General features: G+C 42.9%; 1 pseudogene across 1 annotated transcript; it reads left to right on the forward strand.

The window, feature by feature from the left end:
• Nucleotides 1-567: 567 nt before the first annotated feature.
• Nucleotides 568-12640, forward strand: LOC148981852 (uncharacterized; annotated as a pseudogene). Its single transcript, XR_016155307.1, has 8 exons — nucleotides 568-695; nucleotides 6796-6930; nucleotides 7069-7099; nucleotides 11496-11522; nucleotides 11614-11652; nucleotides 11742-11814; nucleotides 11935-11988; nucleotides 12100-12640. The product of XR_016155307.1 is annotated as an uncharacterized LOC148981852 (transcript).
• Nucleotides 12641-17412: the final 4772 nt, after the last annotated feature.

Below are 17412 nucleotides of genomic sequence, written 5' to 3' on the forward strand. Positions count from 1 at the left end.
TGCTGAATGCCCAGGCATACAAAGCAGCGATCGTGACCATCAGAAGATGACATGAATCGACCACACCCAGAAGAACACGGGCGAGACATCTTTAAAAAGACGTGCCGCGTGCAGCTCTTTCAATGAGAGGAGGAAATTCACTCTTTCAGCGCTGAGGCGACCAGGGAGAAGCGCAAAGTCTGGCAGACCACTGCTCAGATCGCAGGCGATGCAGAATCTCGCTGGGTACCGCCGTCAACACTGAAGAGGACGCTCGTCTCGAAGAGTCTTGAACAGTGAGAATGGCTTTCAGGAGTGAAGAGGTTCTCTTGGCTCCGAAGCGAAAACATACTGCGGTTGCGTTCACTTCCTCCTTTTATACTCACGGAGTAGGGCGGAGTACGCTATGCAAATTTCCGCAGCCCCAAGGCATTGCATGCCATTGGCTCGTGATTAAATACTCGAAGAGGATTGGCTTTCATGCGAAACCCCCCCAATCTCCGTCACTTCTGACGTAACTCGAAGTGACTACGAAAGGGAACTTGGATTTGCATATTAATACCACAAAGCATCCTGTTTTCTTTCAGCACTGAATCATGAATAACATCACAGTAACATGTGGAGACATTCATACCTCTCTGGGGTTCCTGTATGTGGTTTAATTTGCTGTCGTCAATCAATCTCTCAATGACTGTGAGCAGAGCTGGTTCTCAGAGGTGACGCACATAAACAAACATGCACACACACAATGACTGGGCAAATAAATACAACAGAAAATTAAAGCTGCAAGCAGCATTTATCGGTGTTCAGGTCTTTAAGGCATTTAAGCACAAAAGCATTAAAAGACATTAAGTTGTATGTAGCAGGCATGATTTATCATGATATACTACATTTCAGCTTGATATTACATAATTAACCATGTTCCAATATGATTTATCATAATTTACCATTGTAACAAAGTTCAGGGAAGAAGGAGGCAGGAACCGGATAATAATGAAAAATAAAACTTTATTTAAATAAAATAAACAAACAAAATACCTGCCAGCAGCCCCTCACGGACGACTGCTGGCTACCGAAAATAAAACATAAATACCGGCCAGCAGCCCCTCACGGACGACTGCTGGCTTACCAAATAAAATATAAAATACAAATAAAAGCAGGCCTGTTCCTCTCTCGATCATCCACTCCGTCGCTCCCCCTTTATGGCTCCGCTCCTTCGTGAGAGATGCGAGACCGGTGTGCTTCACAGGTGCTGCTCATTAGCAATCGCACCACCGGCCTCGCGACTTTCTCTCACGTCCCTCGGCCGTCCTGCTCACCACATACCCCCATCACCCCTCACAGGCCGGGGGGTACACCCGAGACTGTGCCTACTTCCCCCCCGGCGGCGGCGATCCCTGGGGGGGTATGGATCGACGAGCCGAGGGAAACGGAGACGGAAGCCTGAGGAGCGACGGACACGAGAGAGGGGAGAGAGGAAAAAAATAAAATAAAAAAATAGTCCGGCTCCCACAACGCGCTGCCATCTTGTCCCTCACCAGCTGGGCGATCTCCTCCGCGGTGCCCGGCGGCGACGCTGGATGGCCCTCGGTGAACGCCTCGACGCTCCCCCGCCCCCGGTGGACGGCGACGGCTCCTCGGGTGCCTTGGGCAGACGGCAGGAGTCCCCCGCTCCCTGCTCCTCCCCTTCACTGGCGGATGGCAGCAGGCTCCGGCCCACGGCGAGCGGCGGTGACTCCTCCTCTCCCTCCCGGAAGGCAGCCGCCCCTCCATTCCCAGGCGGTCGGCGGCGAGCTCGGGCGTCCCACCGGCAACTCACCCCAGCGCCCCACCTCGAGCGTCCATGGCCGCGAGTCCCCCGCTCCCTGCTCCTCCCCATCTGCGGCGGACGGCAGCAGGCTCCGGCCCACGGCGAGCGGCGGCGACTCGCGCACCATGCTCGATGGCACCGCGGATTCCCCACAGCGGCGAGGACCCTCGGACAGCGCGTTCCTCCCTCTTCCCGGGTTTCGGCACCAGTGTAACAAGGTTCAGGGAAGAAGGAGGCAGGAACCGGATAATAATGAAAAATAAAACTTTATTTAAACAAAATAAACAAACAAAATACCTGCCAGCAGCCCCTCACGGACGACTGCTGGCTACCGAAAATAAAACATAAATACCGGCCAGCAGCCCCTCACGGACGACTGCTGGCTTACCAAAATAAAATATAAAATACAAATAAAAGCAGGCCTGTTCCTCTCTCGATCATCCACTCCGTCGCTCCCCCTTTATGGCTCCGCTCCTTCGTGAGAGATGCGAGACCGGTGTGCTTCGCAGGTGCTGCTCATTAGCAATCGCAACACCGGCCTCGCGACTTTCTCTCACGTCCCTCGGCCGTCCTGCTCACCACATACCCCCATCACCCCTCACAGGCCGGGGGGTACACCCGAGACTGTGCCTACTTCCCCCCCGGCGGCGGCGATCCCTGGGGGGTATGGATCGACGAGCCGAGGGAAACGGAGACGGAAGCCTGAGGAGCGACGGACACGAGAGAGGGGAGAGAGGAGAAAAAAAAAAATAGACCGGCTCCCACAACGCGCTGCCATCTTGTCCCTCACCAGCTGGGCGATCTCCTCCGCGGTGCCCGGCGGCGACGCTGGATGGCCCTCGGTGAACGCCTCGACGCTCCCCCGCCCCCGGTGGACGGCGACGGCTCCTCGGGTGCCTTGGGCAGACGGCAGGAGTCCCCCGCTCCCTGCTCCTCCCCTTCACTGGCGGATGGCAGCAGGCTCCGGCCCACGGCGAGCGGCGGTGACTCCTCCTCTCCCTCCCGGAAGGCAGCCGCCCCTCCATTCCCAGGCGGTCGGCGGCGAGCTCGGGCGTCCCACCGGCAACTCATCCCAGCGCCCCGCCTCGAGCGTCCATGGCCGCGAGTCCCCCGCTCCCTGCTCCTCCCCTTATGCGGCGGACGGCAGCAGGCTCCGGCCCACGGCGAGCGGCGGCGACTCGCGCACCATGCTCGATGCACCGCGGATTCCCCACAGCGGCGAGGACCCTCGGACAGCGCGTTCCTCCCTCTTCCCGGGTTTCGGCACCAATGTAACAAAGTTCAGGGAAGAAGGAGGCAGGAACCGGATAATAATGAAAAATAAAACTTTATTTAAATAAAATAAACAAACAAAATACCTGCCAGCAGCCCCTCACGGACGACTGCTGGCTACCGAAAATAAAACATAAATACCGGCCAGCAGCCCCTCACGGACGACTGCTGGCTTACCAAATAAAATATAAAATACAAATAAAAGCAGGCCTGTTCCTCTCTCGATCATCCACTCCGTCGCTCCCCCTTTATGGCTCCGCTCCTTCGTGAGAGATGCGAGACCGGTGTGCTTCGCAGGTGCTGCTCATTAGCAATCGCAACACCGGCCTCGCGACTTTCTCTCACGTCCCTCGGCCGTCCTGCTCACCACAACCATGTTAAAATATGATTTACTACAGTTTAGTTCACACACTCATTTTCAACTTCAGGATAATAGTCATTTTTTACAAAATGTGGTTGTAAATGTTAAAAGATTGAATTGATAAAGTTATACTATGAATTATAGTTGAGTATTGTGAAAAAAAAGAATTTAAACTGCAGTGGGCAGTACAACACCACTCATTGGCCACCTATAATCCGATCCTCACGGAACTTTGCGGAGTAACTTTGGTTGCTGTAGCGCCACCTATCCACCTATGCACCTCGTACTCTGATAGCTTTGAGATATACAAATCCGAGATATACACCTTCCTCACGAAACTTTGCATGCTTCCTAACCATGTTAGCACACATATGCTCACCGATTTTTGTGAAGTTGTGACTTTTTGGGGGGGATTTAGGGGCTTTTGACTGAATTTTGCCACAGACCACTATCTAAATGAGCCTGTTACAGCCAACCAAATGCCAAATTTCAACTTTTTTTCGATAATTATTGATCTAGAGAGTCCAGAGAATAGGCCTAGACTGGTTTGGTCCCGATCGGGCAAAAATCCAGGGACTAGTTCGCAAAAGTGGGTTTTGGACAAAAACCGAAATAACAAAATTTTTTTTGCTCCAAATGGAAATCCGAGATATACACCTTGTCCGTCTTGAGTCAGGGATTACAGTGGTGTAAAAACATTGAAGCTAAGTCAAACGGTCTAGGAGTTATGAGCAATTTAGTACTTTTGGTTGCTGTAGCGCCACCTATGGGCCAATCGGGGTCATACTCGGATAGCTTCTCCACAATTCGAGGCCCTACCATCTGACAAAGTTTCACAGCTCCAGCCCTTACGGTTTGGGCTGCACGATGCGTTTTAGGGGATTTTTTTTTTCTCTTTCTAGCAAATACAATAGGTTTTCAGCACTTCGTGCCTGAACACCTAATAATGAGAGACCTTTTTGACGATTGTAGCGCCACCTATGATCCGATCCTCACGAAACTTTGCATGCTTCCTAACCATGTTAGCACACATATGCTCACCGATTTTTGTGAAGTTGTGACTTTTTGGGGGGGATTTAGGGGCTTTTGACTGAATTTTGCCACAGACCACTATCTAAATGAGCCTGTTACAGCCAACCAAATGCCAAATTTCAACTTTTTTTCGATAATTATTGATCTAGAGAGTCCAGAGAATAGGCCTAGACTGGTTTGGTCCCGATCGGGCAAAAATCCAGGGACTAGTTCGCAAAAGTTGGTTTTGGAAAAAAACCGAAATAACAAAATTTTTTTTTGCTCCAAATGGAAATCCGAGATATACATCTTGTCCGTCTTGAGTCAGGGATTACAGTGGTGTAAAAACATTGAAGCTAAGTCAAACGGTCTAGGAGTTATGAGCAATTTAGTACTTTTGGTTGCTGTAGCGCCACCTATGGGCCAATCGGGGTCATACTCGGATAGCTTCTCCACAATTCGAGGCCCTACCATCTGACAAAGTTTCACAGCTCCAGCCCTTACGGTTTGGGCTGCACGATGCGTTTTAGGGGATTTTTTTTTCTCTTTCTAGCAAATACAATAGGTTTTCAGCACTTCGTGCCTGAACACCTAATGACCAAAATATTCAGGTAGAAACTGCAATCAAATTATCCAATGATTTAAACTATTGATAAAAACTTATGCATTCAATGTCAATAGTAAAAATAAACAAGTTTAAGTGCAAAAAGTTCCCAATATATATGTGTTCGGAATAAGCAGCGTAAAGCACACATACACACATATGCATAACCTTACTGTAACATTTTAAAACCAGACTAAAGACATTTGCAAAAAAGGCCTAAAAGTATTGCAGCAAATGCAATCCCTCCTCCTCTCTCTGACTGAAGTGTTTCATTTAGCAATCAATGTGTATCCCACTGTTTTACACACACATACTGAACACCATACATGACACTGGGCCCTATTTTAACGATCTGAGGCCACGTTTACACCAGTGGCGTAGGCAGAAATTTAATTTTGGGTGGGCCAGTGAAAATGTGAGTGGGCCTATAGTTTTTCATAGAAAAAAATTACTTCAATAATAATTAACTTTAGAAAGTAGAAAAATTCATAGACAAACTGCAAAGCCAGTATATTTGTATTCGGCAAATCATCATGTTCAACCAACAGAGCTCTATAAAGGCTGGACAAACCAGTAGACAATAACCTGTCTATTTTATTCAGGCTAGTCAGCAGTGTAAAGACAGTTCACCCAAAAGTAAAGTAAGCTAAAATAATAATAATATCGTAGTTAGATCGGCGGGTAAACCCGCGTCAGGCTGACCGGAAGAGGGAGAGAGAAGCGGCCGCCGCCAGCACCTGACTAACCTTCTTGTGGGTTATTGAGTCTGAAGAACTGGGCTCTGTGGACTCGATAGATGAAGGCAGTGGCGTGTCTTCTTCCTCAACTCTCGCTTTTTACAATTAGTTGTTTATCCATTATTATGGCGCCAGTGAGTTTTCCTGTCGGAACCCCCTGCAACCATAGCAACCAATAACGTTCCGGAGAGGGAGGCTTTCTAAAACTTGCTTCGACAGTTCCATTTTATTTGGGAAACGAATTAAACACATACAGCAGTCAACAATAAATCAGGTATATATTAATATATTTTCTTAAATACATTTGAATTATAAAAACAAACTAAATTTTTTTATCAAATTTGCCTGGGCGGGCCAGTGAGTAACGTGGGCGGGCCAGTGCCGCCCTGACCCAATACTGGCTACGCCCCTGGTTTACACAAAGCCTGGTATTTAGCAAAATGAATATTTTCCCCCTCTCCATTTTCAATAATAACATCGTTCACACACCCGCATAAATACGCCGTCGAGCACCATCATAACTATGCCAAACCTATTGGCGGGAGTGTAGGGGTTAAGGATAAAGCCATGCAAGCCGATCAGAGTCCTCAGAATCAACAAGAGAGAACCTAAAATGCCGTTTCTCCCAGTTCACACGACAACACATATTGCAAAAAGTAAAATGCATCTGTGTAGATGAGAGAATCATCGACAGTGTGAGCGTGTTGTTCAAACTCTGTATTATGGCCAAGCATGAGCGCTTAAAATAGCGTTATGAACAACGCACAACGCGCCAATGACTTTAGACCAGGTGTTTTCTGGTCATTAGCGCAATTGTTTTATGGAAGTGTAAAATCATTTTAGAAGCACAAATCAATGAGAAGGACTGTTATTTACCCAGCTAAGAGTTCCAGGTCATTCTGCGTACTCAGATACTGATACTATGACATTTCTACAAATAATCATCTGTTTGTGAATGTATCCTCAGTTTCGTCGTGTTCTGTCACTGACAGTTTGATTGTCTTGTGTTTGATTTGATCAGTATGGACTTAAGATCGCTGATCCATCCGTTCCTGAAACACTGATTGATCCTGTTATTTCAGTCTCAACGGATCGTCTCGTCACGTCTCGCTGTGTGAATCTGAATCATGAGATCATCTGTGATTCTGCGAAATCTGTAAAACGATTTAGAATTTTCTCTCAATGCATTTATATTCTCATGACATACACCTGATGATTACCTGTACAGATGCATCAAAAGCATCTTTTATGAACATTATAAATGATGATCTAATGATTCTTTCTTTTATTTCAGCTTCATTATAGTCATGTGAGCATGTTCAGAGGTGAGAGAAATGTTTAAACTATCAGCATTTACAGAGACTATTAATAGATTCAGATCAATTCAGTTCATTCTCTGATAGATTCAGTTCATTCTCTGTGTTGAACTGAATATTTAAGTTAAATTTGCGTTATACTGTGTTTATATGGAAAAATTGGCTCCGTGTTAAAAGATGTCTGTCTACATTTTCCCCCCACAATTGATTTAAATAAATTTTGTGGTGAAATTTATGAATCATTCTACTTTTATGATGATGAGCATCTTTGTTTTCTGGCTTTCTCGGTAATAAATTTTCTGGTTAAATTTTTCGGAGTCAAACTATCCAACTAAAGGAAACACTGATCATCACAATGGTGACCTAATATTTTCATTAAAACATTTACATCTAAAACTCTGTTTATTCTCAATGAGAACTTCTGAAGATGAATGACAAAAATAAAGTCAGTCTGGTTTGTAACAAGAGAGATTTTCTCTAATGCTGAGTTCACACACTGCACGATGGACACCGCATGATTTACAAAAGGAAGAAACGCTGACAACTCTGTTTGGTTCGCAAACTACGTTTCAACACCAAAACACGCGTGATAACACACATTGTCTGCGCGTTGATTTGCAAAAATAATAAAGAAACTCTATTTCTTGGGTCTGAATAGACAGAAAAGGAGCCTTTGCCTGTGATATTCTGGTCTATACTCTTCCTGAACTTCCCGCTGCCCTGTATCTTGCTCTCTCATTGGCTGTCGGTCATCGCCGATGTAGCTTTCAGTCAGAACCCATCCACACCACAGGATTTTGAATCGCTGGCAGCTCCAGATATTTAGCATGCCAAATATCTCACAGGGCATCAGCAACACATTGTTGATTCTCTCAGATCGTGTCCTTGATAATGCACACTGTGTGATTGTCACTCAAGTAGGATTTGCCTCTGATTTCGGGCATTTGTCTGAAATTTTGCAAGTGAATATATTGTGGGCTAAAATTGTGCAGTGTGAACTCGGCATAAGCCTGTGGCCAGAAGTTAGTTGTAGTTCATGTGTTCATTCTTGAAAAACGAAGATGGTCAAATATAAAACGAACGATCAAAGACTTCAGATTTTAGCCTAGGATCAGAGGATTCTTTTGGGATTTGCTAAATTTTTCTCAGATGCTCATATCGCGGCCAAGATTGCACAGTGTGAACCCAGCTTTACACACCCTGCTGGTGCTGAAAACACAGAGCAAGGTTGAATGATAGTCACTCCAAAATGAAAATAAGCCCATGATTTACTCTTCCTCAAGTCATCCTAGGTGTATATGACATTCTTCTTTCAGACGAATACAATCAGAGTTATATAAAAAAAAATGTCCTTCCAAGCTGATAATGGGAGTGAATTGCAACCGACATTTTGAAGCTCAAAAAGTGCATCTATCCATCATAAAAGTGCATCTGTCCATCATAAAAGTGCATCTGTCCATCATAAAAGTGCATCTATCATCATAAAAGTGCATCTGTCCATCATAAAAGTGCATCTGTCCATCATAAAAGTGCATCTATCATCATAAAAGTGCATCTATGCATCATAAAAGCGCATCTGTCCATCATAAAAGTGCATCTGTCCATCATAAAAGCGCATCTATCCATCATAAAAGTGCATCTATCCATCATAAAAGTGCATCTGTCCATCATAAAAGTGCATCTATCCATCATAAAAGTGCATCTGTCCAGCATCTATCCATCATAAAAGTAAATCTATCCATCATAAAAGTGCATCTGTCCATCATAAAAGTCCATCTGTCCATCATAAAAGTACATCTGTCCATCATAAAAGTACATCTATCCATCATAAAAGTGCATCAGTCCATCATAAAAGTGAATTTATCCATCATAAAAGTGCATCTATCCATCATAAAAGTGCATAAATCCATCATAAAAGTGCATCTATCCATCATAAAAGTGCATCTGTCCATCATAAAAGCGCATCTATCCATCATAAAAGTGCATCTATCCATCATAAAAGTGCATCTGTCCATCATAAAAGTGCATCTATCCATCATAAAAGTGCATCTGTCCAGCATCTATCCATCATAAAAGTAAATCTATCCATCATAAAAGTGCATCTGTCCATCATAAAAGTCCATCTGTCCATCATAAAAGTACATCTGTCCATCATAAAAGTACATCTATCCATCATAAAAGTGCATCAGTCCATCATAAAAGTGAATTTATCCATCATAAAAGTGCATCTATCCATCATAAAAGTGCATAAATCCATCATAAAAGTGCATCTGTCCATCATAAAAGTGCATCTATCCATCATAAAAGTGCATCTGTCCATCATAAAAGCGCATCTATCCATCATAAAAGTGCATCTATCCATCATAAAAGTGCATAAATCCATCATAAAAGTGCATCTGTCCATCATAAAAGTGCATCTATCCATCATAAAAGTGCATCTGTCCATCATAAAAGTGCATCTATCCATCATAAAAGTAAATCTGTCCATCATAAAAGTCCATCTGTCCATCATAAAAGTCCATCTATCCATCATAAAAGTGCATCTATCCATCATAAAAGTGCATCTGTCCATCATAAAAGTGCATCTATCCATCATAAAAGTGCATCTGTCCATCATAAAAGTGCATCTGTCCATCATAAAAGTCCATCTATCCATCATAAAAGTGCATCTATCCATCATAAAAAGTGCATCTGTCCATCATAAAAGTGCATCTGTCCATCATAAAAGTGCATCTATCCGTCATAAAAGTGCATCTGTCCATCATAAAAGTGCATCTGTCCATCATAAAAGCACATCTGTCCATCATAAAAGTTCATCTATCCATCATAAAAGTGCATCTGTCCATCAAAAAAGTGCATCTCTCCATCATAAAAGTGCATCTATCCATCATAAAAAGTGCATCTGTCCATCATAAAAGTGCATCTATCATCACAAAAGTGCATCTGTCCATCATAAAAGTGCATCTGTCCATCATAAAAGTGCATCTGTCCATCATAAAAGTGCATCTGTCCATCACAAAACTGCATCTATCATCACAAAAGTGCATCTATCCATCATAAAAGTGCATCTGTCCATCATAAAAGTGCATCTATCCATCATAAAAGCACATCTGTCCATCATAAAAGTGCATCTGTCCATCATAAAAGTCAATCTGTCCATCATAAAAGTGCATCTGTCCATCATAAAAGTCCATCTGTCCATCATAAAAGTGCATCTGTCCATCATAAAAGTGCATCTGTCCATCATAAAAGTCCATCTGTCCTTCATAAAAGTGCATCTGTCCATCATAAAAGTTCATCTATCCATCATAAAAGTGCATCTGTCCATAATAAAAGTGCATCTGTCCATCATAAAAGTGCATCTGTCCATCATAAAAGTGCATCTATCCATCATAAAAGTGCATCTGTCCATCATAAAAGTCCATCTATCCATCATAAAAGTGCATCTATCCATCATAAAAAGTGCATCTGTCCATCATAAAAGTGCATCTGTCCATCATAAAAGTGCATCTGTCCATCATAAAAGTGCATCTATGCATCATAAAAGTGCATCTGTCCATCAAAAAAGTGCATCTGTCCATCATAAAAGTGCATCTGTCCATCATAAAAGTGCATCTGTCCATCATAAAAGTGCATCTGTCCATCATAAAAGTTCATCTGTCCATCATAAAAGTTCATCTGTCCATCATAAAAGTGCATCTGTCCATCATAAAAGTGCATCTGTCCATCATAAAAGTTCATCTGTCCATCATAAAAGTTCATCTGTCCATCATAAAAGTGCATCTGTCCATCATAAAAGTGCATCTGTCCATCATAAAAGTGCATCTGTCCATCATAAAAGTGCATCTATCATCACAAAAGTGCATCTATCCATCATAAAAGTGCATCAGTCCATCATAAAAGTGCATCTGTCCATCATAAAAGTGCATCTATCCATCATAAAAGTGCATCTGTCCATCATAAAAGTGCATCTATCCATCATAAAAGTGCATCTGTCCATCATAAAAGTTCATCTATCCATCATAAAAGTGCATCTATCCATCATAAAAGTGCATCTGTCCATCATAAAAGTGCATCTGTCCATCATAAAAGTGCATCTATCCATCATAAAAGTGCATCTGTCCATCATAAAAGTTCATCTATCCATCATAAAAGTGCATCTGTCCATCATAAAAGTGCATCTGTCCATCATAAAAGTGCATCTATCATCACAAAAGTGCATCTATCCATCATAAAAGTGCATCAGTCCATCATAAAAGTGCATCTGTCCATCATAAAAGTGCATCTATCCATCATAAAAGTGCATCTGTCCATCATAAAAGTGCATCTGTCCATCATAAAAGTGCATCTGTCCATCATAAAAGTGCATCTATCCATCATAAAAGCGCATCTATCCATCATAATATGAGGAATGAAACTGCAGCGACTCCAGGTGAGTTTCAGCTGATAAATGTGTTTGATTTTTTTTCTGCTAAGTTTTCTGTCATATTGTCTGATATTTGTGATCGTTGTGTGTTTCAAAGACTTTCCGAATGAAGTGACCCCGTCTCTCCTGCTCTCAGGTCAAACATCAAGAGCTTTAAACATAAACTCTAATATTGATTTATCATTCTTACACATCAGCTGATTTGATATTTCATCACTTGTATAGAGTATTGGTGGCTGTTCATCATCTTCTTCATCATCCTTTTCATCGGTTTTATGCTGTGTAAAAGGACCTTCAGGTGAGTCCAGAAGCTTTAATTGTGTCAGAAACTAAAACTAAAATATTTTATTCATGTGTCGGTAACAAACACAATAAAGGTGAAATAATAATAAATTAATAAGTGTCATTCTGTGTTCAGATGTTTTCCAAAGGTAGCACAGTCTGTCTGTCAGCGCAATGATTCAGAGAACCGGTGAGTGAATCAAACTGAATCTGAATCACTTTAAGAGCTGTTGATGTTTTAATGTACAGATGAGGCGGGGCTTTATAAATATGAATGTTTAAATGAATCTAATTCTCACAGGGATCTTGAATCTGGTGACCAAACAAAGGTCAGATCTGACGCTCCTGATTCACTGAATCTGATCAGTTCAGCGGCTCAGTGTCCAGAGGATGATCATGATTCTCGGGTCATTTTGTTATTGACTCAAACCCGGGGCTGAAGTGTTTCTGTCGTCTACATTTGTTACTGTATAAATCACGAACTCACGAATACCAGGCATTTTCGGTCCAGAACTTGCTTTCTGCACTAAATTGTAAAGAATTGATGCCAGGTTCTTCATTGTTATTGTTTAAAATATGAAAAAATATGAAAATATGAAAAATGAAAAAAAGTAGATGTAGATGTAGTAGTAGAAAGTAGATGGTGCCAAATCTCCATTCAAATTAATGAAGTGAAACAGCTTAGTCTTTTATTCACTTTTTTAAATGCTTTATTTAGTGACAAATCAACCAACATACAGAAAACCTCCTGTTTACAGATTTTGTTATATGTGCAAACGAATTACATTTTGGGAAAGGATTGCAAAGCAGTTTGCGTGCAAGTATGGAATAGAGATCAGCCAAAATAAGATCAGACTCTTTTTAATGTTATTTTATTTATTATAGTATATAATCAGAAAGGTCCTGTTGAGATGTAAGAAATTCTAGTCTGCCTCGACCCAGATTTTACTGTATAAACTATTTTAGAATGAGCTCATCCCCAAAATGGCCTAATTATCAGAGATAAAGGAAGTCGAGATATATTGTTTCTTCACCATTTGGGTTGATCACATCCTGAGCAAATGGTCATCATCAACTGTACAATGGGAATGGGTGTGGGGACACAGAGAACCGTCTCAGACAATGGGATGTCTCAACTTCATTAACATACGGACCACAACGGTTACAACAAGGGCAACTTCATTTACATTAAGAGCTGTAAACTGTAACAGGGTAAAGCTGGGTTCATTCTGACGCCCGTGAACCTAAGGTGCTTCGTCTACTTTGCCACTGCTATGCTGTTATAAACTTCAATGTCCACATCATGTTTTCTTACAATGACGACCCCTTAGCGATCGCAGAGCTTTGTCTTGTCTTTGCTTCAGAATATGTAAATGCATTCATCCTGCTTCTGAGTGATCACCAACCACACACTACCGGACTTTCAGTCTGCTGATATATAATGTACACTCACCTTAAAGATTATTAGGAACACCATATTACCACTGTGTTTGACCCCCTTTCGCCTTCAGAACTGCCTTAATTCTACTTGGCAACAAGGTGCTGAAAGCATTCTTCAGAAATGTTGGCCCATATTGATAGGATAGCGTCTTGCAGTTGATGGAGATTTGCGGGATGAAGCTCCCGTTCCACCACATCCCAAAGATGCTCTATTGGGTTGAGATCTGGTGACTGTGGGGGCCATTTTAGTACAGTCAACTCATTGTCATGTTCAGTAAACCAATTTGAAATGATTCCAGCTTTGTGACATGGTGCATTATCCTGTTGGATGTAGCCATCAGAGGATGGGGACATGGTGGCCATAAAGGGATGGACATGGTCAGAAACAATGCTCAGGTAGGCCGTGGCATTTAAACGATGCCCAATTGGCACTAAGGGGCCTAAAGTGTGCCAAGAAAACATCCCCCACACCATTACACCACCACCACCAGCCTGACCAGTGATAACAAGGCATGATGATCCATGTTCTTATTCTGTTTTCGACAAATTCTGACTCTACCATCTGAATGTCTCAACAGAAATCGAGACTCATCAGACAAGGCAACATTTATTCCAGTCTTCAACTGTCCAATTTTGGTGAGCTCTTGCAAATTGTCGCCTCTTTTTCCTATTTGTAGTGGAGATGAGTGGTACCCGGTGGGGTCTTCTGCTGTTGTAGCCCATCCACCTCAAGGTTGTGTGTGTTGTGTCTTCTTCACAAATGCTTTGCTGAATACCTCGGTTGTAACGAGTGGTTATTTCAGTCAAAGTTGCTCTTCTATCAGCTTGAATCAGTCGGCCCATTCTCCTCTGACCTCTAGCACCAACAAGGACTGCCCCATACTGGATGTGTTTCCCTTTTCACACCATTCTTTGTAAACCCTAGAAATGGTTGTGTGTGTGAAACAGTAGCGGTTCTAGGCACAGGCGAACCGGGCAGTCGCCGGGGCGGCATTTCTTCATGTCACATGGGGGGCGGCACGAGCAGTTCAAAAAAAATCCTCTGTGCCACGAAGTTTTTCTATTTTTTATCATTTCGATTCAATTATTGGTAATGGCGCCCTGCTTGCTGAGAAGGTGCCGTGCGCAGAAGCGAGGGGATCAAGGGGATCTCCTGATTAGTTCACGTATCGCGTCTTTTGCGCGCTCGAGGTAACACAGTCTCATCCCAACTGACGTCTTGGGACGTCTTTTGACATACGTCAATATCCGCCTTTTTAGGGCCCCCTTAAACGTTGGTAGATGGCGATCCCGGGCCGTCATACAACTGACGCTTTACCTTTAACGTCAGTTAGGTGACGGGTTAGGTGTAGGGTTAGGTTTAGGTCTGGGGTAGAGTTAGGATCCCATAACCTCATCTACCGACGTTTAAGGGGGCCCTAAAAAGGCGAATATTGACGTATGGTCAAAAGACGTCCCAAAACGTTGCTCAAGGTCGTTATTTCAAATCCTCTATGTTTCAAATAGGCGCATGGAAAGCGCGCTCATTATTCGCTCACTGGAAGCGCGCTCATAAACTCTTTTCAGTATGGGAGTGCACGTGCACCCAAACACTTGGGTGTTTTTTCTATTCTCCGTAAATAAATCTTTCAGCAGAGCTACAGCAAGCGTTTTTCTGTGGTGGAAATACATTAGCTACTAAAACTCCTTTGTCGTTGTGGAGAGCGCAGTGTAATGAGTGCATGGTTCTATTGCAACGACAGCCATGGGAAAATCGGTACAAATTTTACTATTAATAATAAAAGAAAAGCTATACTGTGCATTATAAATGTCAGGAATGTATCTTTATTGACTCATTCTTTTTATAGAGATGATTTAAATGCTGAAATATGAGGTTTATCGTTTTATAAAACATTTTTGTTAACCTTTTCTTAAGTTAAGTAGGTAAGATAAAAGACACTCCTTAAAAACAAATCTTTAATATTATTAACTTGGTGAATTGATTTCACTGTGTATTAGGCTTTTTGAACAAGATTCTGTGTATGTGATCATTTTGGTCACTATATTATCTAATAATTTTCATAATGATCAACTAAAATCAACTTTAATTAAGTGTTTTTACAGTAGCCTATAATATGCAATTTTTTTATTTTGGGGGGGGGGAGGGGGGCGCTCGAAGGGGGTCTCGCCCTGGGTGTAATTCAAAGTAGAACCGCCACTGGTGTGAAAATCCCAGTAACTGAGCAGATTGTGAAATACTCCGGCCACGCTCAAAACTGCTTAAATCCCCTTTCTTTCCCATTCTGACATTCAGTTTGGAGTTCAGGAGATTGTCTTGATCAGGACCACACCCTTAAATGCATTGAGGCATTTAGTGCATTAATGAGAAATTGAACAGGTGTTCCTAATAATCCTTTAGTTGAGTGTGTGTGTGTGTGTGTGTGTGTGTGTGCGTGTATATATATATATATATACACGCACTCCACTTCCTCAGGTGGAGGAGTTTAAGTATCTTGGGGTTTTGTTCACGAGTGAGGGAAGGATGGAACGGGAGGTTGACAGACGGATCGGTGTAGCTTCAGCAGTAATGCGGTCGATGTACCGGTCTGTTGTGGTAAAGAAGGAGCTGAGCCGTAAGGCAAAGCTCTCGATTTACCAGTCAATCTACGTTCCTACTCTCACCTATGGTCATGAACTTTGGGTCATGACCGAAAGGACAAGATCCCGGATACAGGCGGCTGAAATGAGCTTTCTCCGCAGGGTGGCTGGGCGATCCCTTAGAGATAGGGTGAGAAGCTCGGTCACTCGGGAGGAGCTCAGAGTAGAGCCGCTGCTCCTCCACATCGAGAAGGGTCAGCTGAGGTGGCTCGGGCATCTGTTCCGGATGCCTCCTGGACGCCTTCCTGGGGAGGTGTTCCAGGCACGTCCCACTGGGCGGAGGCCCCGGGGAAGACCTAGGACACGCTGGAGAGACTATGTCTCCCGGCTGGCCTGGGAACGCCTCGGTATCCCCCCAGAAGAGCTGGAGGAAGTATCTAGGGAGAGGGAAGTCTGGGCATCTCTGCTTAGACTGCTGCCCCCGCGACCCGGCCCCGGATGAGCGGAAGAAGATGATGATGATGATATATATATACCGTATATATATACCACCACCACGTTGAGAGTCATTTTTCACAGATATGGCAGACACCATGACACAGGCCATTTTTAATTGAAATTTATTAAAGATTTATTCAAAAGCAGTCCAAGTTAAAAGCAGTTTCATAGACATTCAATATCAAAATAAGAGAGAGTTTTCAGGGATCTGGACATTTTAGGCTTCTGTAGTTTACTTTGATTGTGATCAGATGAACAACAAGGTCCCCATGAGCAGTGGGTGTGTGTGGTGTCTTGCTCAAGAAGAGCACCTCAGTCATTTCCTTTGGGTTACTAGTCCGACTATCTAACCATTAGGGCACAGCTGCCCCTGATATCCAGGATATACGATTATACAGCAGATTATAAAATAAAATATAAGCTGACATCAAGAAAGCAGGCTGTATGATGAAATAAAACAGGTTTTTCAAAGACGAGAATTTATCTGATTTTATGCCATTAAAAATAATACCAGTAATTGCATGACAAAATGCGATTACCCTTTTTATTCACAAAGAAAGTTGCATTCCGTTTCGCATGGGATATCATTCCAGTTTCTCAGGATGGGGTTTAGATGCATTACGACACAATCCTCAATTCCACGGCTGTCATTCGGCTCACCATCACGCCAAAACCTGAATAACATGGATTCGATTTGTCAGTTATTCAAATTCATGAGTCAACAGTATAAGAGTAAACTAAAGCAGCACAGAAGAGAGAAGGAGAGATTTGTTCTGAAATAATTGATTTATTGGAAGAGTCTTTGATTGTGGTTGTATTTGTGTCTTCAGCTGTTTTCTATAATAACAGACTAAAACAAATATTCAGTAGTTGTGCGTGGGTATTTCAGCACTTACCCTTGATTCAGTGGTGAATTGTCCACCCATTTCCATTGGCACTTCTTCTCTGTGTCAGACAATCCGATCCACACAGGAACACCCATCTTTTGGAGAGCTGAAGATACAAGCATCTGTGTGGCAATACAAACATGGATAAATGTGATTCCTCTCATTCATCTATGGAAAGAAAATACGTTTCCATATATTTATGATCAATATAT

The sequence above is a fragment of the Pimephales promelas genome, chromosome 3 (genome assembly GCF_988280905.1).
Source record: "Pimephales promelas chromosome 3, fPimPro1.hap1.1, whole genome shotgun sequence".
NCBI classification, from domain to species: domain Eukaryota; kingdom Metazoa; phylum Chordata; class Actinopteri; order Cypriniformes; family Leuciscidae; genus Pimephales; species Pimephales promelas.